General features: G+C 50.8%; 1 protein-coding gene across 2 annotated transcripts in view; it reads right to left on the bottom strand.

Annotated features, from left to right (window-relative positions):
- The window catches only part of LOC136542444 (transcription factor bHLH130-like), a 28,605-nt gene continuing 6,221 nt past the window's right edge, over nucleotides 1-22,384 (bottom strand). Inside the window, exon 9 of one of the 2 annotated variants that reach the window (XR_010780689.1) lies at nucleotides 1-126. The gene's annotated coding sequence lies outside the window, so the exon portion shown is untranslated. The remainder of the gene's footprint in view (nucleotides 127-22,384) is intronic. The other variant, XR_010780688.1, reaches the window with a different exon arrangement.

Genomic DNA, 22,384 nt, shown 5'->3' on the forward strand with positions numbered 1-22,384 from the left:
TACCAGAGTTTAGAGTGTGATAATAAAACAGTGGAATAAAAATAAACATCTAGTGAAAATGATACAAGGATCCGTCTGTGCCCACCAAAAGAATCCTCGACACAAGAGCTACTCCTCAAGCTACACCTGCAACAGGGGTAAAATAAACTCTGATTACACAATGTACTTGCAAGACTTACCCGACTAGTGGGAATAGTTTCCTGACTCTAAGGAGTATGATAGGCAATATGGGTTTGTTGTTTTCTTTTTGTTTGCGAAAAGCATTACTAGGAGTATGTCCTTAAGATCAAGTTTTATTAGCAGTCATGATTACTTCATTAGCTAATCATTCTAAGTAAGCACATGTTCTACTTTCAAGCAATGGTTGAGCAATCAGAACCATTTTACCATCTTTCATCTTCCACTTCGTACTACGGTGCTAGACCATAGCCAAGTTGTACCATCTCATGGAAATGATGACTCACGAACCAATGTATCCCAGCTAGGTACCCCGAAACACACGCCCCGTTTGTACCACAGGCACAAACAAGATCAACCCACTCCACTCCTGTTAAGGGGTCTAGATCCCCGTCTAAACTTGGACTCTAAACCCCCACACTTGACACCCACTCTTAGTATGGTGCTTAGACCTCCACCTTTCCCCGTCTCCAATCAGTCGGTCCGGAAAGAGCGAAAACCCATGACAAGAGCGTAACGAGCCTTCCCCCTCCTATAAGCAAGTATGTGCTCAGGATAATAAGTCTATGACCTGACTACCATCCACAGCAACAGACGGTCCTTAATCGACACGGACAGAGAAAACAGTGTAACCAAGCTAAGCCACGTGGCAAGGGGACACAACTCGTCACACCCACCAATACCCATATGATATCCCTACCTGGTCTCTATTTTTCCTTTCAACATTTTATTATGAGAGTAATAATAATCTCCTATTGTGAGCAATGGTAGGTTACTCACGCTACCTATGACCAAACTATAACATCTACTCAAACCTACACTAGTAAGACTCTTAGGATAGATATATCTATGCATGTGGTTTCCACAAAATTCCTGTAACGTAAATGCACATAACATATATAAACAAAGATTATAAAAAATAAGGGGTTATGTATCGGGGCTTGCCCTAGGCAGACGCGGTGTCAACTGAGTCAGTCATCTGAGGCTCCGAGACTTCCTCCCTTACGAGGATCTCCTCCTCGTACTCCTCGACGATCTTCTCGAACTCACGATCGTCAGTGGTCACTATCTCTACCAACTCGTTCTTTACAGGCATGCGATGATGATGCAACACTTAGCATTTAGGCAATAACAACCCTTAAAATAAGAATATACATACTAAGCTACTAAGTAGCTCTAATGACTAAGATACTAAGCTAACTATCATCTTCATCAAGCAGTGTGTTGGATTCAACTAACAAACCCTTAGCTTGGAAAATTAAGGATATATCTTTATTTCTTCTAGTGATTTAATATATATTAAAATAAAGAGCATTTAAAGACCCTAATGCTTAGTCTACCCTAAGGCTACAAAAATTACAGTGAGCACGTAATAATACCATGAAGCTACTATAAAAATTTCAGAACCAAAGCTAGCACCAATTTACCACAAAAATTCCTATAATGATTAATTTAATAATATGAAGCATTCTCGAATAATTTAATAGCTCCTGGTATCAACATGTATATATATGAACTAAATACACCAACAGATAGAGCACAATTTTATGAACCTAACAAAATTTATTTCATAATTTTTGGACACCTACATGATTTTATATTAATTGCCAAAGATCAGCGCATAAATTAAATTAGAAAACTATTTCTAATTCCTTATGAAAAAGAAAAACAAGTTCTCCCGTGCGACCCGCACGCGGACCACGCGAGGTCAGCCTACAGCGTGAGACAGCCTGCGGCGGTGGAAATCCTCGTGCGTGTAACACCACCGGTGTTACGAGCTTGTTTAGCACCGCGACTTAGGCCTTAGAAAATTTTCCAAAACGAGTTTCTTAGATTTTTAATTTAAAACATACTTGAGGCGATAAGCGAATCTTGTGTGACTTATTATGTTGGAATATTTAATTTCCAAAATGCTCAAGTTCAATTACGCAGTGCGTAGAAATATTTCGGAATGTCCGATAACGATTCTAGTAGGGAAAAGACGAATGGCTTGTTCTGTTGGATTGAACATGAAAATAATTTTTATAAACAAAAATATGATATGACTGGTATATAGTGCTTATGTAAAATTCAGAGCATGATTTTGGTGGCAGTTAAAACATCAAGTAACAAACTTTAGTGCTTTAGCCGTGTTTGAAAATATAAATAGTCGATTTGGTAAATGAATATTTGAGAGCTGAAATAATAACGAGAGTGCCGCTGACCACTCGTCCCACCTACCTCGCCGGTGTGACGCGTGCGTTGATGGGTGAGTTGGCCGGGTTGCTGCTGTCGTGCACTGCTATGCTTGTTTTCCCTCCCTCACTGTCAGTTTCGTCGTTTCACCCTGCGTCTCTTGTCGTGCTCTCTGCTCTCTGTCTTGCTTGTCTACCTGCTGCTCGCATCGTCCCATCGCTCTATTGTCTGCCTCTGTGTCGAGCTGAGTAGCCGACGTGCCTGCACCTGCACATGTGCCACTGTCGCTCCATCATGTCGTAGTTCCATCCGTGCTAGACTTGTCTCTCCCTCTATTTTCCTCTGCTTGCCTCTGCTTGTTGCTGCTCCTCTTTTTCACTCTACTAGACAAGCAGGTCAGGGCCATTACCGCCTGAGCAAAGCACGCACACAAGCACCTTGTCGCGTACGCCATGGCCCGTTGCCACCACGGCGCTCCAAGCCGACCGAGCCTCGCTCTGCTTCCCTTCTCTCTCTTTTTCTACTACCGATGGGAGACGGCCCGCCCTGCTCGTGCTCCTCAGTCGCGCTGGTCCTTCAGCCCCGCCTCCCATCTCCTTGTTCTGGACCGCATCACCATAGCCTCTTCCATGCCCGCAGCGCCACCCCTTCCCTGCTCCCATCTCCGCTGCTGGCGCATCGCCTCCGCTGTCGCAGTCACATCTGCTTCGATGGCGCTGCGCGTGCGAGCTTCTCGGCCAGTGCCGGGCCCACTGCTCCACGGCCCAACCGCCATTACCGGCTTACCTGCCACGACCGTGCGTGGCCGCTGTGCTGTGCCCTGGCCCGTGCCTTCCTCCTCGCATGCGTGTGCTGCCACCGTGCGCGAGCGCTGCCCCTCCATTCTCATGTTGGACCGCCACCCTTTCATGCGCCCGTGCTGTAGCACCACTCCTCCCTTCCATGGCCGCTCGTCTCGAGCCTCCTCTATGCCGCCGTCGCCAAGCCCTCCCCGCACCGCTCCACCTCCGCGTCGAACCCCGCAGCAGCCCGCCGTGGATGCGGTCTTGCCGCCGCTACAACTGGCCACGTGCGTGCATGGCCAGCATGCCTTGGGCCACCTTGGTTGTGCCACCAGCGCCCGTGGGTATGGCCGGGTCCATTGCGGCTCCTGTGCCTCTGGCCACCGTTCCTCCGGTGGAAATCGGCCGAAGGCAGTCCGCCTCTGCTCCTCTGCCCTGTGTTCGGTTCATGGAAGATGAAGTGAAGGGTATGAATCCAAGCAAAAAAATTGTACAGGGTCCTTACTGTGAAATACGTGACTTATGCAAATAGTATCTGCTGAACTGCGCGTTAGTTTTGAGAAAGTACGGGGGTCGTTCCGCAAATATGTTGCGCTAGCAGCCACCTGGGCCAGCCTGCGTTGCCGCCTAAACCACTGGCACTACTGGCGTGGGCTTGGTGGGCCGCCGGCCACCGCTGGGCTGCCTTGCTGCCTAGGCCATCGGTCAAGCGCGCTGGGCTAGCCTTTGGCCGCCGCGCCTGGGCCGCTCGCCCCGCCTGGACCAGCATGCTCCCACGCGCTTGGGCCGGCCTATGCCGCCGCGCCTGGGCCGTGTGTGCGTTGTTTTCTGCTGGGCCAGTTAGTGGTCGCTGGCCCTTTCCATTTCCGAAATGCTTTTCTAAAATAGGTTTCTAGTTTAAATTATAAAATCAATATAAAATGGTATAGGAATCTAAAAATTGTAAAACCAATTTTGTTGAGTTTCTAAAATCATGACCTACATGATAGGATATTTTGTTCGCATAGGTTCGGTATATTTTTAGAATTTCTCTAATTATTTTAATATGCTTAATATTGTTAAATGAGAACTTGTAGGAATCTCCGGGATAAATCGGTGATAGTGTTGACTCTGAAAATTTTATTGTAAATTACTAATATTATTAGCTGCTCATTGTAATTATTGTAGCTCCAGAATAATTAGTGGCTTGATAGATAATGATGCCCTATTTCAAATAAAGATTAAATCGATAGAATGAAATAAAGAAACAACCTTGGTTTATATAACTAAAATGGTTATTGAGAAATAACGCTTTATCTGACAACGTGTATATGTAGCCTAAGTATGGTCGTCATTAGAACTAGCCCGTTAACATGAGAGGCCTAAATTGTATTTTACGAGTCACGATTATAGTCGATTAATTACGTCTTTGCATTGCATCGCATTGCATATCATATAGGTATGATGATGGATCAACGGATCAAGTGAAGAATGAGTGGGAATCTGTAGATGGTGTGATGATATTCTCTCCAAGAGATGATGCAATAGGCTTTCTATTCAGATGATGTGGATGATCTAAAGATGTAAATACTAACTTTTGGTTATATTTTACCCAGGCAAGCCCCGATGCATAACCCCTATCTTTCTGTAGTTTAAATTATATTTGTGCATTAAGTTTTAAGGAGTTGAATGAAACCCACTTGTATATATATATATATATCTTTATCCTATGAGTCTTACTAGTATGACAGAATTGTGTAGAATGCTATGCTACAGGACTCTGGTAGAAGTCGAGTGATTGTCTATCACTCGCGAGAGATGAGAAATATATTACTGTATTATTATCACTTGGAAAATATAAATGGTGGAAAGGAAAAATGTTGACCGGACAGGGATATGGTTTAGGTATTGGTTAGCTTGGTTACACTGCTTTCCCTGTCTGTGTCGGTTAAGGACTAGCCATTGCATAAGACTCGAGGCAAGTCACAGATTTATTATCCCAAGCACATACTTGGGTATGGGTGCTTATAAGACTTGTTACTCTCTTATCGTGGATCCGGCTCTTTCCGGACCGACTGTCTTAGTGGTTTTTGGGTTAGGAGGTCCTTGCATCGTACCAAGTCCTAGACTTAGGGGCGGGGGCTTGGAGTCCCAGTTTGGACGGGGACCTAGACACCCTGGACAGGAGGGTGATGGGTTGGTCCTGCTTATGCCTTGGGTACAAGCAGGGCGTGTGTTTTTGGGGTACCCAGCTAGGGGTATTGATTCACGAATTGCCGGCGTTCTGGTATGACTTGTCTTAACTCTAGCACCGTAGTAAGAACGGGAAGATGAAAGATGGAAAGAAAAGAAAATCTAATTGCTTATCACCTGCTTGAAAGTAGTACAGGTGCTTATATAGAATGGTTAGTTAATGAACTAATGCACTGCTAATAAAAATCGAATGTAAGGACACACATTTAGTAATGCTTCCTACAGATGCAATAAACCCACAAGCCAGATAGCCTTGCATATCCTTGGAGTCTTTTATTACCTCCTATCGAGTAAGTTTTACTGAGTACAATTGAGTACTCAGGGTTTTATTTTCCCCTGTTGCAGGTGACAGGTGGATGCTAGAGCTGACTCTTGTGTGGGGATTCCTCCTGGTGGGCTCAGAGAGGATTTCCTTTACGTTACGATCGTAGTTTTTTATTTATAACTCTAACTAAATATTTTTATAAATGAAAGTTTTATAATCCATTGACATAGTTTATATATATCGATATTTCATCATATCATGAATAGATATTTATTTCCGCTGTAATTCTGATAACATATTTATATTCCGCTGTTCAATTAAATTATTCATAACTCTGATAATATAATTATATTCCGTAGTTATAATAATAAATATTATACTCTAATATTATATTAAAAGTGATGTAAGAAATAGTTAAGAATGATGTAAGCTTTATTCTCTCATTTGTGATCCTGATGGAAAAATGTGGATTTTCGGGTTCTCCCCTGGGGTGTGCCCAACGGAACCGTGTAATTTGGTGTTCTCCCTTGAGTGCTTAGTGTCTAATAGAAGACGAGCACTCTTGGGAGGCATTAGATTAGGCGGTTCTGCCATAGCGTGCGCTGGCGATTTTGCAAAAGATACCTCGAACTTCTCTTGAATTACAACTAAGTACTAACACTATTTTCCCCTCTCTCAAACCTTTTCACTTAACCCTCTGGCTTTCCTAGAATTCCCCCGCACACACACCCGATGACTCAGAACATGGCAGCATAGCTACGCCAACCACCTAGGACCTACGGTAGACAACCTAATAGGCCGGTCACCCTCTCCAACCCGAGCGGCTATGCTAAGCAGCGGTGCAGGGTTGACACAACTTGCTGGGGAAGGCTGTAGCGGCACGTGGCCATCCACGATGGTGGCACCACTGTTCCGATGAGTTAGGGTAGCTACAGACCTAATTGGTTCGCGCCTAAGCATCAGGCGGCTACCATGGATCAGGCCGAGGTGACGGTTGGGGCAGAGGATGACAGAGGAGGGCTGGCCACGTGCGGCTGAGCCGTGTGGCAGTGTATCGTGGCGGCATGGTCATGTCAGCGACGATGGGGAGGCGGTAGCGGTTCCACTGGCGTGTGTAAGGTGGAGAGGGAGGCAAGGCGAAGCTAGTGGTGCAGGTGAATTGGCTTGGGAGGGACGGTAGGAGGGCTGCCCTCGACCATGGCTGAGCGCGGCCTTAATGGCATGGAGGCGAGGAAAAACTCTGAATTAGAGCTTGGCCATGCTCGCTTCAAGCCTGGGTGGGGTCAGGTGGCTTAATAGAGAAGTTAGGGACATGATGAATCGGGCGATGGTGACTCGACCATGCCGAATTAAGCGAGCGAGGTTGGCTAGTCGTGGTGGTAGAGAGAGAGAGAGAGGAGCAAGTCTGGCTCGGCTCATCCTCGCCTTAGCGGTAAGCGGTTGGCTAGACCTAAGACAGCTTCTGAGCACCCGCTACGCGACAACACGGCCAGACCATGTGCGCATGCGCGGAGGCAGGTGGGGGAGCGGCATGCACGACCACAGCACCATTAAGGCGAGGCGACGATGCGAGGCAGCCAGGACAACCCATGTGCATGCGGGGACAAGACGAGCGACAGCGCAGCACAACGTCGCAGTGGTGTTGGTAGCGGCAACGTGAGGCTAGGCAGCAGTGCAAACGTGATGATGAGGTGATGGCACCGGCAGTGGCTCCATCGCGGCACGGCGTGGGGTAGGCGGCAGCAGCGGTGACTCCGCACGGCGGGGCCAGCGGCCACCGGGCCATAGCCTGGCCATAAGCAGCCATGGTCGACCACGCTCGATAGCGCGTGCACGCACGACCAGCGTGGTGACGCCGAGCGCCCAAGATTGGTGACCGCGTCCACCCGACGAGCCAGCCCGAGAACGTGTCGTGCATGAATTTTAAAGCGTCGATAGCAACTAAACGGTTGATGTTGACACTAAACCGCCTTCACTATGCTAAAGAGGGTCTATTAGGCTACCAATCCAAGCTAAAACACGACACCACCTCTGTCGACGAAATATGGTCGGCAGTCTACCTAGGGGTATGCCCAAGGTAGTAGATTATCGGCAGACAGATGCGCAAGTCCCAAACAAGACGGTGACGCAAGACAGACACGAGGTTTTATCCAGGTTCGGCCGCCAAGAAGGCGTAATACCTACGTCCTGCGTCTGATTTGTATTGCTGTATGTCAATGAGAGATGTTTTTTAGAGGGGTCCCCTGCCCGCCTTATATAGTCCGGGGGGCAGGGTTACAGATCTGGAAACTAATCCTAGTCAGTTACAATTGCCATATGTGGCCGGACAAGGATTCCTATTCTAATCGACCAGGATCCTGCTTGGTCGCCAAATCCGTCTTGATTCCTTGTGCGGGACTCCGATCAGGTGGACCGAGCCGCACGTCGTTTTTCAGGTGGACTGAACCCATCGATCCGGGCCAGCCCAAGCTTAGCCGTAAGGGTATAGGGGTTAATACCCCCACAGCTAGTCCCCGAGCATCATGTATTATGCTGCGACACGCCATTTTCACCTTCTCCGACAAGCGAGGCTTGGAACCTTGACGCCTCCGACCACCGTCATCACCGGAGAAGTAGGTTGTCCGAAGAATGTATGGTGCTCTTATAAAAAGAAAAGATTTCTGTCCTGAGAAGTGTGCCCACTTGTATTTCTGAAAAGAAATGTAAGTGGTCTTGAAGCATAGCATTCTTGAACATCAGAAGCGTAGGGGTCGAAAAACAAACACATTCACCGCAAGGTGAAGTGTGCCCACTTAGTCCCCGAGCCTGGTAGGAGGTGACGTAGGCACGTGGTGCCAGGGTCTAAAAAGAATTCATAGTTTAGTTGAGAACCCAATCGTCGTACAGGCGATACGAGATGCACCGGCAGGTGCATCGTACCGATGTAGTCCCCGAGCTTGCTGGAAGGCGAGGTATGAGCCTTGTAGCAAGGTCTAAAGAAATGTCTCTTAACTGTATGTGAGTACAAATCACATGTAGCCAAGGAAAAACACTATTCAAGCAGTGGTCGGGGCAGTCCCCGAGCATATTAATAATCCTTATAACCATTCAAAGCACAAACACATTCACCGTAAGGTGAAGTGTGCCCACTTAGTCCCCGAGCCTGGTAGTAGGTGACTCAAGCACGTGGTGCCAGGGTCTAAAAAAGAAATTCTGCTGAAGTTAAGAATCCAATTGCCGTACAGGCCAAACAAAATACACCGGCAGGTGCATCGTACCGATGTAGTCCCCGAGCTTGCTGGAAGGCGAAATATGAGTCTTGTAGCAAGGTCCAAATAAATGTCTTTCAACTGTATGTGAGTATAAATCACATGTAGCCGAAGAGAGCAAAACTCCAAAAAGTGGTCGGGAGGGTCTCCGAACACAGCGGTGGTCATAGCAGTTCCTGAATATAGTAATGGTCGGAGCGGTCCCCGGGCACAACCGTGGTCGGAGCAGCCTTCGAGCAAAAAAGGTGGTCTGGACAGTACCCGAGCACCGTAGTGGTCTGGGCAGTCCCCGAGCACCGTAGTGGTCTGGGCAGTCCCCGAGCACAGTAGTGGTCAAGGCAAATCCACGATCACGTGCGCTGCTTGTACTATTATTTGGTGTATTTATTTTTCTCTACTCTCTGCCAAGTCTAGTCTGTCCAGTCTGACACGTCTGGTCAAAAAAAACAAATAGGTATAGTACGTCATTCTGTCTTCTTATTGTTTTCTGACAAACAGTCGGTTGACACCTGTATTGAGGTGTGTCAGTGTGGGCCCTCTTACACCATCAACGAAGAGGCGCGTACACTGTTATCGAAGGAGCGCGTTTATTGGCGCAGATTTCGGGGTTGTGTGAACAACCGTCCGCGGCGCGTGCGCACGACTCCCAATATTCTTGGGCGGACGAAACGACGGTGCCCTTTTGCTTTATATAATGTAGGTCTGGTAAGTTACCCTCACCATTCCCCATTGTCATCCGCCGCCGCAACCTTCTTCTTCCTCCTGCCAAACCCTATTCCCCAAAGATCACCACCAATCCCCTCGGTCTCCCGCATCCACCCACTTAGTAAGGACGAACAAATGGCGAAGAGAGACGCCCAGAAGAAAGGCGGGGTCATGGCGAAGGAATGGTGGAAGTCGCGGAGCAACGAGCAAACCATCGAGGACCTCGTCGCCATGGGAGTGCTCCACAACAAGGCACTTGCGGGATGGCGTGCACCCGAAGGAGAAAGCTTCCCCGATCCACAACCAGGTGAAATTGTGATCTTTGAAGATTTTTTCAAACGGGGTTTTGGGATTCCAGTGCACCCTTTCCTTCAGGGGCTCTGTTTGTACTACGAGATTGGGATTTGCAATCTGCATCCCAACTCGATTCTTCTCGTCTCTACCTTCATCCACCTCTGCGAGGCGTATGGTGGCTTCCAGCCCCATTTCGACCTCTTTCGCCACCTGTTTTGCCTTCGGAAAAAGGGAAGCGGTGGCTCGAAGATCGCCGGAGGCGTCTACCTGAACCTTCGGGACGGCATGAAGGCTCAATACCTGCACTGCCCCTGGAACACCTCTTTGGACGAGTGGTACAAGAAGTGGTTCTACATCCGTGAAGAGCCAAACTCCATCACTCTGTGCGATGTGGGACTGATTCCAGAGAAGAAAAGCAGCTGGTCGGAGAAGCCCGACAACTTGGAGCAGATCGCCGAACTACTCGGGTTGATTCCGTGGGGAAGGCTTGACGGCCCGAGCGTTGTCGGCAACTTCATCAGCCGTAGAATTCAGCCGTGCCAGAAAAGGATTCACCCCGGCTTCGAGTACCAAGGAGGCGCTGATCCGACGAGGACCAGAAAGGAGCCGCTGGACAAGCTGGAGATCAAGGCCAGGATTGGAGAGCTATTCAACCTGGCCGATCCCAACTATGTTGCATTGAACGCCATTGAACACGCCTTCAAGCTGGCTCGCCCTCCCCCAAAGGTAAATGACGCCTCCTTTTAACTGTAAAGTCATGTTGCACCAAGAAAATAACTGTTTTTTCCTTCATTTTGCGTCTCAGTATAATGGCCGTGACCGGGCAGGAGTGTTTGTGTCGCCTCCCCCCGGTGTAGAGTGGCCGCAAGTTACTGGACCAACCGCCCAGACCAGCGCCAGGACCGACGGCGTTCACTGGGCGGTACTCGAGACCGTTGAAGACGCCTCGACCAGAGCCGCCGGCAAGCGTCCGGCTACCAGCAAACGACGCCAAGCCATCATCTCCCAGTCGGACGACGAAGCAGAGGATGCGGACATCTTCCGGCTCATCCCCCGAAAGAGGAGAAGGCAGGTGGGGCCGTCGGAGCAGGGTGGCTCCTCTGTGCCAGCAGTGGTCACAGCACCGACCACGGCAACACAGAGCACAGACGAAGGGAACATGCCGCATCATCCTCCGACGCCCGTACCGGAGGTTGAACAAGTCCCGGTGGAAACTGCCGAGCAAGCAGAGCAGGGGCGGTCGAGGAGACGTTCCTTCGCCACATCCTTCCGCAAGTCAAAACTGTAAGTATATATATTTTGGATGTAAGCTTGTTATTTTGCATTGGATGCTATTGTCTTATGAATTTGTCTCTGAATGTATTAGATCGGCGTCCACCGAAAGCCCCGACCAGCTAGCTGGGTGCGGGACATCCTTTCCAAAAACGGCGGGACAAACTGCACAGAAACAAGCCGTGGAGGAGCCCATGGAAGGGACTCTGCCTGGGCCTCGGCAGGCGTACGACCAGACGCCAGTCCTTGAGCAGAACACAAGTGCTCTGAGCACAAACCCCGATGAGGAGGATACCACAGCACCACAGGAGCTGGATCTAGCCGAGGGGCAGCAGCCAGAAGTTGCCCAGGACAAGGGTGCCGACGCGACGGCTCGTGGGAAAGCCCTGGTGGTCGTGGAGTCTGCGAACTCCGGACCACTGCCGCCTCCCGAACAGGAGGCTGAAGAGGATGAAGTGGAAGAAGTCCTGGGCCGTCCCCAAGATAGACGACAACATGTATATGTGTCGCGCTATCGGAACGATGAATGGGTCATGCACGAGGAGATCCCAGAGGCCGAGGAAACCTTAAGAGTTGAGCGAGCAGCCAAACGCCTGGTGACTGAAGTCCAGGTATATTTGGCTTTAGTCCTTAAACCTGTTGTGTAGTCAAGCTGTCTGACGTAGCTTGTCTGTATGCAGGACGTGATGAAAACTGCGAGGTACCGAAAAAGGTGCTTCGACCAGATAGAAGGAGTCATGAAGACCAATAAGGAGCTGACGGCTGAAGTTGAACGCCTACGGCGCCAACTTGAAGCCACCGACCAGGAGAGGACAAACCAAGAAGCACAGAACCAAAACCTGGTCGGCCAGCTCAAAAACAAAGAGCAGGAGAAAACATGTAAGTGTTCACCGTATCATAGCAAGTGCTGGACTTGTGTTTTTTTTTTTTTTTTGTTTCTGACAGTAATAGCTGTAATGCAGGTTTAGAAGCTGAAGTGACCCGCCTCCAGGGGGAGAACAGCCGCGCGCTTGCAGAATGTGGTCGCCTGAAGGAGGACAACGAGAAATTGGAACGCCGCCAGTCGGAACTCCAAGACCACACTAACAGAATGAAGGACGACCTGAAAAGTAAGCACTCCAGACCGCCTTGCTCATTCAACTGCCCACATTGCCTTGTCGTGTCATCACGTTTGATGTCTTGTAATATTTTCAGTTTTGAAAGTAAATGCCAAGAGGCACCTTGAGGCCGTGATCAAGGAGCGTGACGACTGGAAAGCACAATGCCTTAAGGCCGTCGAGGAGCGGGACACGTGGAGCAAGCGGTGCCAAGAAATGGCAACTGGCATTGTGCCCGTCCTCGACCTCATCGACCCGGCGCTCACAGAGGAAGAGCTAAGGATGCCTCAGCTCGGACTGGTCGAGAGATGCAAGCAAGCATGGGGATGGTTCCAAGACTTCGTGAAGGAGGCAGGTGAGTACACGGGCGCCCATGTGCTAAGCATGGTGCGTGCTCACTACCCCCTGATCGATCTCAAACGCTTGGAGGCTGGGTACCCGAAGGAGATAGACCCAGACAAGGCCGAAGAGCTTCGGACGGCCCAGCTGGACTTGTCGTCAAGGATAATTGGCGATATTAACCTGTGCGGAGGTGGGACAGCACCTGTGCAGGGTATGCCATCGACAAGCCAGCTGGAAATGCCACCACCTTCAAGCCAACCAACGAAGCCTGCGGTCTCGACCAGCCAGGCACCGGCGGGGCCATCCCCTTCAGCTTGACTAGCTCTAGAGTCCCCTAGAATCGAGTAGGGTATCGGAGGCGGCGAGCAGTAAATGCCATGCGCCCCGACCAGCCAATGTAATAGGCTTAGAGCTGTAGAAGGAGGACATAGTTGTGTTATTGTAAACTTGAGCCTTTTCAGGCAAGCTTGTAATAACGTAACTGTATATCATTATAAGCTTATTTGTTTTATACAAAACGCACTTTAAGCTTGAATTTTTTTTTTTTTTTTTTTTTGTCGGTGTAACTAAGTGGGAACGTGTTAACGCTCTGTTTTAGTTGTACCGTTTTGCTCGACACGTCATCCTGAAAAGTTTGTGCGGCCCCAGTCTGGCATGTGGTCGGAGTATGAGGTACTATGACCTGTGCATACGTGGACGCAGACAAGTCAAACCAGAGGGGACCTGCCGATCACCCGCAACGCAGAGAGCAGATCCCGTGCACGTGTTGGGAGGAACCGAAGACAGGGCCTGCTCCGAAAACCGTAGAAGGAGTGGTGGTCGGCTTGTACTGCCTTAGGTTAAAATAACCATAAAATTCGGAGTGACACATTAGAGTGGTCGGAGAAATCATAATTGCTTTATTAAAGTAAATCGAAAATGTAAGTAGAGTACATATCTCAGTAGTTAAGCATAGAAACGTCTAAGCTTGTCGATGTGCCACGAGTTTGGTACGTCCGTGCCGTCCAGGTGAGCTAACCTGTAAGACGTTGGACGTGTGACTTCCTTGATCATGAAGGGTCCCTCCCATGGGGTTGCGAGTTTGTGGACGCCAGCCTGGTTCGTCTTCCACTTCAGGACTAAGTCCCCGACCACGAAGAAACGCTCTTTAACGTTCTTGTTGTAGTACCTGCGCAAAACAGCAAGGTATTTGGCCGTGCGTACGCAGGAATCAAGCCTTTTCTCTTCTGCGCTGTTGACTTCTAGCTCCCGTATTTCATTGGCCCTGCCTTCATCGAAGTTCTCTACCCGTGCTGATCTGAAAGCTATATCTGGTGGGAGGACTGCCTCAGCGCCGTAAACCATAAAGTATGGTGAGACGCCGGTGTTACGACTGGGCTGAGTTCGGAGGCCCCAGACCACGGCTGGTAACTCTTTGAGCCATCTTCCAGGAGCTTTATCATTTTCTCTGTACATCCTCTTCTTCAATGCGTCCAAGATCATGCCATTTGCCCGCTCGACTTGTCCATTAGCTCTAGGATGCGCCACCGAGACGTATTTTACAACTATGCTCCTTTCATCGCAGAAGTCCCAAAAAGCGTTCCCGGTGAACTGAGTACCTAGATCAGTAATGATGCTGTTGGGCACGCCGAAACGGTGGATGACCTGGTCGAGGAATGTGACAGCTTTCTCTGAGGATGCCTGTACCAGAGGCATGTATTCTATCCACTTAGAAAACTTATCAATTAGCACGAAGACACATGTAAATTTCCCAGGAGCTGGTTTGAAAGGCCCAATCATGTCCAGTCCCCAGCAGGCGAAGGGCCAAGAGGCTGGAATCGTCTGGATCTCATGTGCTGGTACATGGATTCTCTTGGAGAAGAACTGACAACCCTCACAGCGGCGGACTAGCTTCTCTGCGTCGGCCACTGCTGACGGCCAATAGAACCCTGCTCGGAAAGCCTTACCGACCAGTGTTCTTGAGGCCGCGTGGTTGCCGCAGGAGCCAGAGTGGATTTGGTCTAGGAGATGCTCGCCTTCCTCCTGGGTTATACACTTCATCAAGATTTCCTCCTTAGCGTTTTTGCGCCATAACTTGCCATCGGCGAGCAGATACTGCTTACTACGACGCATCAGTCGCTCATTTTCTGTTCGATCGATATAACCGCTACCATCTGTCAAGTACTTGATGAAAGGTGTTCTCCAGTCCGGCTCATGAGTGGTCGGAAGCGGCTCGGCTGTGCTCGGCGCCGGAACCGTAGCCACTAATTGCTGGTCTGAAATTTTGTTGGTCGTTGAATCTTCGTCTTCAATGGAAGGCGTGAGCAGGTCCTGGACGAATACGCCATGTGGGATTTTGGCTCGGGATGATCCTAACTTTGACAACGCATCCGCTGCTTGGTTCTTGTCCCGGACCACGTGTATGTACTCGATGCCATAGAACCTGCCTTCCAGCTTTCTTATTGATTTGCAATATGCGTCCATCTTTTCACTGGTCGTGTCCCAGTCCTTGTTGAGCTGGTTGATGACCAGAGCCGAATCTCCGTAGACATAGAGACGTTTAACCCCAAGCTCAATCGCAATGCGTAGACCATGCAGGCATGCTTCATACTCGGCGGCATTATTAGATGCTGGGAAATAAATCCTGAGGACGTACCAGAGCTGCTCCTTGGATGGTGACACGAAAAGAACTCCTGCTCCCGCACCGTCAATGTTGAGAGAACCATCGAAGTACATCGTCCAATATTCGTCAGATCCCGGAGAGGCAGGCGTGCTTAAGTCTGTCCACTCGACGATGAAATCGACGAGTGCCTGAGACTTGATTGTAGTACGGCTTGCAAATTCCAAGGAAAGGGGGCATAGCTCCATTGCCCATTTGACGATGCGCCCGTTCGCATTCTTATTGCGAATGATGTCCCCCAAAGGATACTCGGTCATGACTACCACACGATATCCGTCGAAGTAATGTCTCAACTTTCGGGATGTTATCAGTATGGCGTAGAGCAGTTTCTGAATCTGTGGGTACCTGGTTTTGGATTCGTTGAGTACCTCACTAATGAAATAAATTGGCCGCTGTACCTTGTAGGCGTGGCCCGGCTCGTCGCGCTCGACCACCAGTGTAGTGGAAACCACCCGATCGGTTGCCGCAATGTAAAGTAGGAGAGTTTCGTCTTCTCTGGGAGCATTAAGTACCGGAGGTGACGTGAGGTATTGCTTCAGCTGCGTGAAGGCAGCGTCTGCTTCCTCCGACCACTCAAACTTCTCGTACGCTTTGAGCAGTTTGAAGAACGGTAGTCCTTTTTCTCCTAACCTTGATATGAAACGGCTTAGAGCAGCCATGCAGCCGGTAAGCTTCTGGACATCCTTCACCTTTCTCGGGGGCTTCATGTCTAAGACAGCTTTGACTTTCTCCGGGTTAGGGCGTATGCCGTCGTAACTGACGACGTTGCCAAGCAATATGCCAGAAGGGACACCAAAGATGCACTTCTTTGGGTTTAATTTCCATTGGAACGTATTAAGGGCTGCGAAGGTGCGTTCTAGATTGTCAACAAGGGTATGAGCTTCCTTGGTTTTGACAACTACGTCGTCGACATAAGCCTCGACGAGGCCGTCTTTTATCTCGTCGTTGAGGCAGGCCTGTACAGCGCGTTGGTAGGTAGCACCGGCGTTTTTGAGCCCGAACGACATAGTCGTGTAGCAGTAGGCGCCGAAAGGCGTGATGAAAGATGTCTTGATCTGGTCGTCTTTTTTGAGAGCGATCTGGTGATAACCAGAGTAGCAATCGAGAAAGGAAAGCAGCTCGCAACCGGCGGTTGAATCTACGACCTCGTCTATGCGAGGTAAACCAAAGGGGTCCTTAGGGCAGTGTTTGTTGAGATCAGTGTAATCAACGCACATTCTCCATTCATTATTCTTTTTGCGTACAAGAACCGGGTTGGCTAACCATTCCGGATGATACACTTCTTTGATAAATCCGGCTGCCAAAAGCCGCGTAACTTCTACCCTAATCGCCTCCTTTTTGTCGCGAGCGAACCGTCGCAGCTTCTGCTTGATTGGTTTGGCCTTGCTGTTGACATTTAAGGAGTGCTCGATCAAGTCCCGAGGTACACCGGGCATGTCGGAAGGTTTCCATGCAAACACATCCACGTTGCCCCTCAAGAACCTGACGAGCGCGTCTTCCTATTTGGGATCCAGGTCGGCCCCGATAAGGGCCGTTTTGCTGGGATCGCCTTCGACCAGCTGGATCGTCTTGTGCTCCTTGGATCTGATGTTCTTGCGCGGAGCCTCGAGCTCTGGGATCTCCAGGTGGTCGGCCGGGGTCTTCTTAGCGTCGAGCATGGTCTCGGCCATGCGAATAGAGAGGTCGTGGGCCTCTGCGATTTTGAAGCTGTCGTCCTCGCAGGTATAAGCTGCGTATACGTTGCCCCTGAGGGTTAAAACTCCTTTCTCAGTAGGCATCTTGAGCACCAGATACCTGTAATGAGGTATGGCCATGAACTTGGTGAGCGACGGTCGACCAAGAATAGCATGGTAGGTGCCGTCGAAGTCAGCGACCACGAAGTTGACGTAGTCGGTGCGGAAGTGGTCCGGAGTCCCAAACTGCACAGGTAGCGTGATCTGCCCGAGAGGTGTGGAGCTCTGTCCGGGGAGAACGCCCCAGAACTGTGCCTCGTACGGCTTCAGGTCTGCCTGGGCTATTTTCAGAGCGGGCAGGCTGTTCTTGAACAGTATATCAATGGAGCTGCCGCCGTCGATCAGTACCCTGTCGAATTGAACCTTGTTGATACAAGGATCGAGGACCAGGGGAAAACGCCCTGGCTCGGGTATGGCGGCCCATTGGTCCTTCCTGCTGAAGTAGATTTCACGGTGAGACCACGGAGGAAGCCGTGGATCGGTGAGAAGGTTGTCGGTGTTTGCCACGTTCATGCAAGCGCGGGCGAGCAGCTTGCGTTCTCGTTTGGTTTCGATGGACACCTTGCCGCCGATGATGGTGTGTACGCGATCAGTCGGCTTGACGTATTTGTGACGAGGGTCTGCATCGTCGTCGTCGTTGTCCTCGTTGCGCTGTTCCCCCGCGTCGTTAGGCTTGTCGGACGTATCCGGAGCCTGTTGACGCGTGTAGATAGTCTTGAGGACGCGGCAATTCTCCATGGTGTGGTTCGACTTAGGATGGAGCTGGCAGGGCCCCTTCAATGCTTTGGCGTAGTCGTCCTCGTAGTTACGACGTCCGCCGCCCTTTTTCACGGTATTGACCTCGCCGTCGTCTTCCCGAGCGCGCTTGTTTCTGTAATCGCCACGGCGGTTGCGCCGCTGATTACGTTGATCACGGTGGTCGCGGGAGTCGTTGCGCTGGTTGCGGCGGTCAAAATTGTCGTTCCGACCACGATTACTGCGGTAATCGTCGCGGTGTGGAGGGTGGTCGGAGCGTGGAACCCTTGCTGCTTCTTCAACGATTATCTTTTTAGCGTCGTCAGCGTCCGCATATTTCTTAGCGGTGGCCAAAAGCGCTGTGACCGATTCGGGTCTCTTCCGGAGGAGCTTGTCTCTTAGGGCGTCGTGGAAACGGAGGCCGGTGACGAAAGCCTCGATTGCTTCGTTGTCGGATATTGATGGGACCTTGATGCGCATCTCCGAGAAACGCCGAACGTACTCGCGCAGTGGTTCATCCTTTCGATCTCGGATCCGCTGCAGATCGTACTTGTTGCCGGGTTGTTCACAAGTAGCGATGAAGTTGTCGATGAAGGCCTGCCTGAGCTCCTGCCAAGAGTCAAAATAGTTCGCTGGCAAGCTAACCAGCCATTGGTGACCTGCATGACCAACAGCGACTGGGAAGTAGTTAGACATGACGTGCTCGTCGGCCATGGCTGAGCGGCACGCAGTTTCGTAGAGCATGACCCATAATTCGGGGTTTTCCTTGCCGTCGTACTTCTGAAGCTTCTCGAGCTTGAAATTCTTGGGCCATATGACTTGGCGCAGGTGTGGAGTGAACTGCTTCAGGCCCGGCGGACCGTGGGCGGTGTCATACTCCATACGGCGATAGCTTTCATGGGATGCACGATCATCGGCTCTCTGGTTGATGCGAGCACGTAGATCACGTCCACCGAGGTGATGGCGGAGATCGTTATTGCCATCGCGGCGATCTCGATTGCCATCTGGGTTGGCCCTGCGACCGTGGTTATCACGGCGATTGTCGCGGTTATCTCGGCGGTTGTCGCCTCGAACGTCGTGGCGGTTATCCTCCCGGCGGCGGTTGTCGTCCCGACCACCATCACGACCACCGTTTCCGCCTTGACGGTTGTCTGATGGGTCGTTATTGCGCGAGCCACGTTGGTTGAGTGGCTGTGAGCGACTTGAGTATTGGCGGCTGTGGCTTGATTCGACAGAAACGGATGGAGCCCGGGCTTGGTTCATCTCTGCGGTCTGAGCCATAGCAGCCGTCAGATAAGCTTGTATGTCATCACGGATTACTTGAGTCTCGGGAGTGTTGGGCAGCCGCTGCATTGTCGCCATGGCGACGGCTACGTTGGCGCTTGGGGTCTTGAAGACTTGTTTGTCCCCCACCCTGTCGAAAGCATTGTTGAGGTCACGTGGCTGGACCCTTATGCGTCGTGCCTCCTGGTCTGCTTCAGCTTCGGTTTGCCGGCGATTAAACCGGTCAATATTGCGTGCTTCGCGTGCAGTCTTTTCTTGTTCTGTTTCGCCAACCGCTGGCGGCTCGTCGTTGCTGACAACATGGATTAAATCCCCTCGTCTTAGCGGGAAAGACGGAAATTGGGGGAAACCCGGGGCGTGGTCTGGTAGATCCAGATCGTATTTGACGCCTTCATCTTCGTGACGCTGAAGCTCGGTGTGGACCGATGCGTTGGAAGCAATGCCGGATGAGGAGCTGGAATCACCCTCTCGGACTGTGTGGACGGATCCTTCTTGATAATCTTCGATCCGGACCATGTTGACGATGTTGCATGGCTTCGGCCGAGATCGATGTATAGGACACAGATCCGAGCGGCGTCGTAGGTTGTACGCGTAGCTGGAGGCAGCGTTTCGCAGGCCGTAGGGCTGGACCTGGTGGTTCTCCTTCGGGACCTCGTACTCGCAGAGTCGGAGACCCGTCGCGAAGGCTGGCTGGCGACGAGCGGAGCGCCCCTCAGGGGTAGATACGACCACAAGATCTGTTCCAAGTCGTGCAGGACGACTGGTCCGAGCTGGTCGGATAGATCTGTTGCGGGGAGATGTTACCTGCTCATTAGGTTGGCTTTGAATCGTACTTACCAGAGCTAGGGTTTCAGCGAGTTTGATGCCGACCCGATCGATGGAGTCGAGCAAGTCGGTGTCGTCGATCTGCTTTCCTTTGTAGCGGGGAAGCGGACGACGGGTTGTCGGCGTGGCTGTAATCGTGGTCGGAGCCAGATGTACCGTGGTCGGAGCCAGATCCATCGTGGTCGGAGCCACGTTCGTCGTGGTCGGAGCCGTGTCCACCGTGGTCGGAGCCGTAGCCGATGCAGGTGAAGTAGTCGTCGGCGCGGGTTGAATCCACGCCTCCTCCGCGGTCATGGCGATGGAAACGTCGGGGCCGGTGGTCCAGGTGATCTGGCCGACGGTGAACGTGAGGCCGTTGGGCGTAGCCATGGAGCCGGAGATGATGACCATCTTGTTTGCTTGGAGAGCAGTACGCACACCCCCTACCTGGCGCGCCACTGTCGACGAAATATGGTCGGCAGTCTACCTAGGGGTATGCCCAAGGTAGTAGATTATCGGCAGACAGATGCGCAAGTCCCAAACAAGACGGTGACGCAAGACAGACACGAGGTTTTATCCAGGTTCGGCCGCCAAGAAGGCGTAATACCTACGTCCTGCGTCTGATTTGTATTGCTGTATGTCAATGAGAGATGTTTTTTAGAGGGGTCCCCTGCCCGCCTTATATAGTCCGGGGGGCAGGGTTACAGATCTGGAAACTAATCCTAGTCAGTTACAATTGCCATATGTGGCCGGACAAGGATTCCTATTCTAATCGACCAGGATCCTGCTTGGTCGCCAAATCCGTCTTGATTCCTTGTGCGGGACTCCGATCAGGTGGACCGAGCCGCACGTCGTTTTTCAGGTGGACTGAACCCATCGATCCGGGCCAGCCCAAGCTTAGCCGTAAGGGTATAGGGGTTAATACCCCCACAACCTCTTAACTCAATTTCACAAAATAAATCCCCAAACCTGGTATTGTCTAGCTATCAATAAACTTAAAGAATCTTCTAAGTCTTTGTTGAATTCAATTTCAAGTTCCATTTCTAAGCTACTAGAATTACTAGCTAGCAATGTTATTTCTCTACAGCAAAAGTTGCATTGTCATCTACAAAGCTTGTACTTCAAACTTTATTTAAGTATCACACACATGTTCTATAGTATTTTTACTTAACAAAAATTAATTTTCAACCCTACTTGAAATACATGAGCTATTGAATGAACTTTCATTTAACATTTTTATTGATCATTTTAAGTTACAAGAAATTTATCTACATAGTCTATCACATGCATTATCACAAAAACATGATGCTCATGACATGTTTTAGTAGTTGGTTTAAGGCGTAACACCGAGGGTGTTACAGCTACGGACCTAACTGGCTAGCGTGTGAGCATCTAGAGGCTACCATGGGCCAGGACGAGGTGACGGTTGGAGTGGAGGATGGCGGAGGAGGGGTGGCCACATGCGGTCGAGCCGTGAGACAGCGCACCACAGTGGCGTGGTCACGTCAGCGGCGGTGGGGAGGCGGTAGCGGTTCCGCTGACGTGTGCAAGGTGGAGAGGGAGGCGAGACGAAGCTAGTGGTGCAAGTGAATTGGATCGGGGCGAATGGTAGGGGACTGCCCTCGTCCACTACCAACGCGGCCTTATCGGCACGTCGATGGGAAAAGCGCCAAATTAGAGCTTGGCCGGGCTCGATTCAAGGCTGGATGGGGTCGGATGGCTAAGGGGGTTAATGGCGGAGCTAGGGCACGACAAATCGGGCGATGGTGACCTTTCCCTGATGGGTTTAATGAATGGCGTCGCGTTGGGTAAAACCGACAAGGAGGGGAGGGAGGTCAGCCTATGCTCGGCACGACGTAGTTAAAGACGATGGCTGCTAGGGGTACTGATGTCACGGTAGCTTGGGCGCACATGGGAACACCGCGGCTGTGAGCACGGCCACGGGCCGGGCAGCGAGTGTTCCATGTGCGCGTGCGCGACCGTGGCAACGCCAACAGACAGGGCCAGGCAACGGCGTAGAGCTATAGGGGCGCGGACGTGATGGCGACACGACGGCGGTGGCAGCTGGGACAAGCCTACGCGCGTGTAGGCGAGAGGGACGGCAGCGAGGTGGGGCAGCAGCGCGACGGCCAGCAGCTGCAAGGCGATGACAGCGGCCCGCTGGGGCCGGCCACGGCTAGACAGGCCGACCGGGCTCGGCACCACGGTGCGCGGGACGCGGCCAGCCGCGTGAGGTGACCGTGCGTAGAGGCCAGGCATATGGCGTGCACGAATTTTAAAGCGCGTCTAAAAACTAACCTAACACAGTTGAAGCTAAACTACCTCGACAATGCTAAAGGGGATAAACCAGTCTACCATAAGGAGCAAAAACACAGCATTGACCTTTAGCTAGATTTTCTAGAATTAATTCACAAACATTGTATTGTCACACTGTTTTCAGACGAATTTGCTAAGTCTTGGGCTGAATTTGATTTCAAGTTCCATTTCTAGGCTATTAGAAATACTAGCCAGCAATATTATTTTTCTAAGACAAGAGTTGCGTTGTCCTCTACAAAGTTTATACTTCAAACTTTATTTAGG

The sequence above is a fragment of the Miscanthus floridulus genome, chromosome 3 (genome assembly GCF_019320115.1).
Source record: "Miscanthus floridulus cultivar M001 chromosome 3, ASM1932011v1, whole genome shotgun sequence".
Taxonomy (NCBI): Eukaryota; Viridiplantae; Streptophyta; class Magnoliopsida; order Poales; family Poaceae; genus Miscanthus; species Miscanthus floridulus.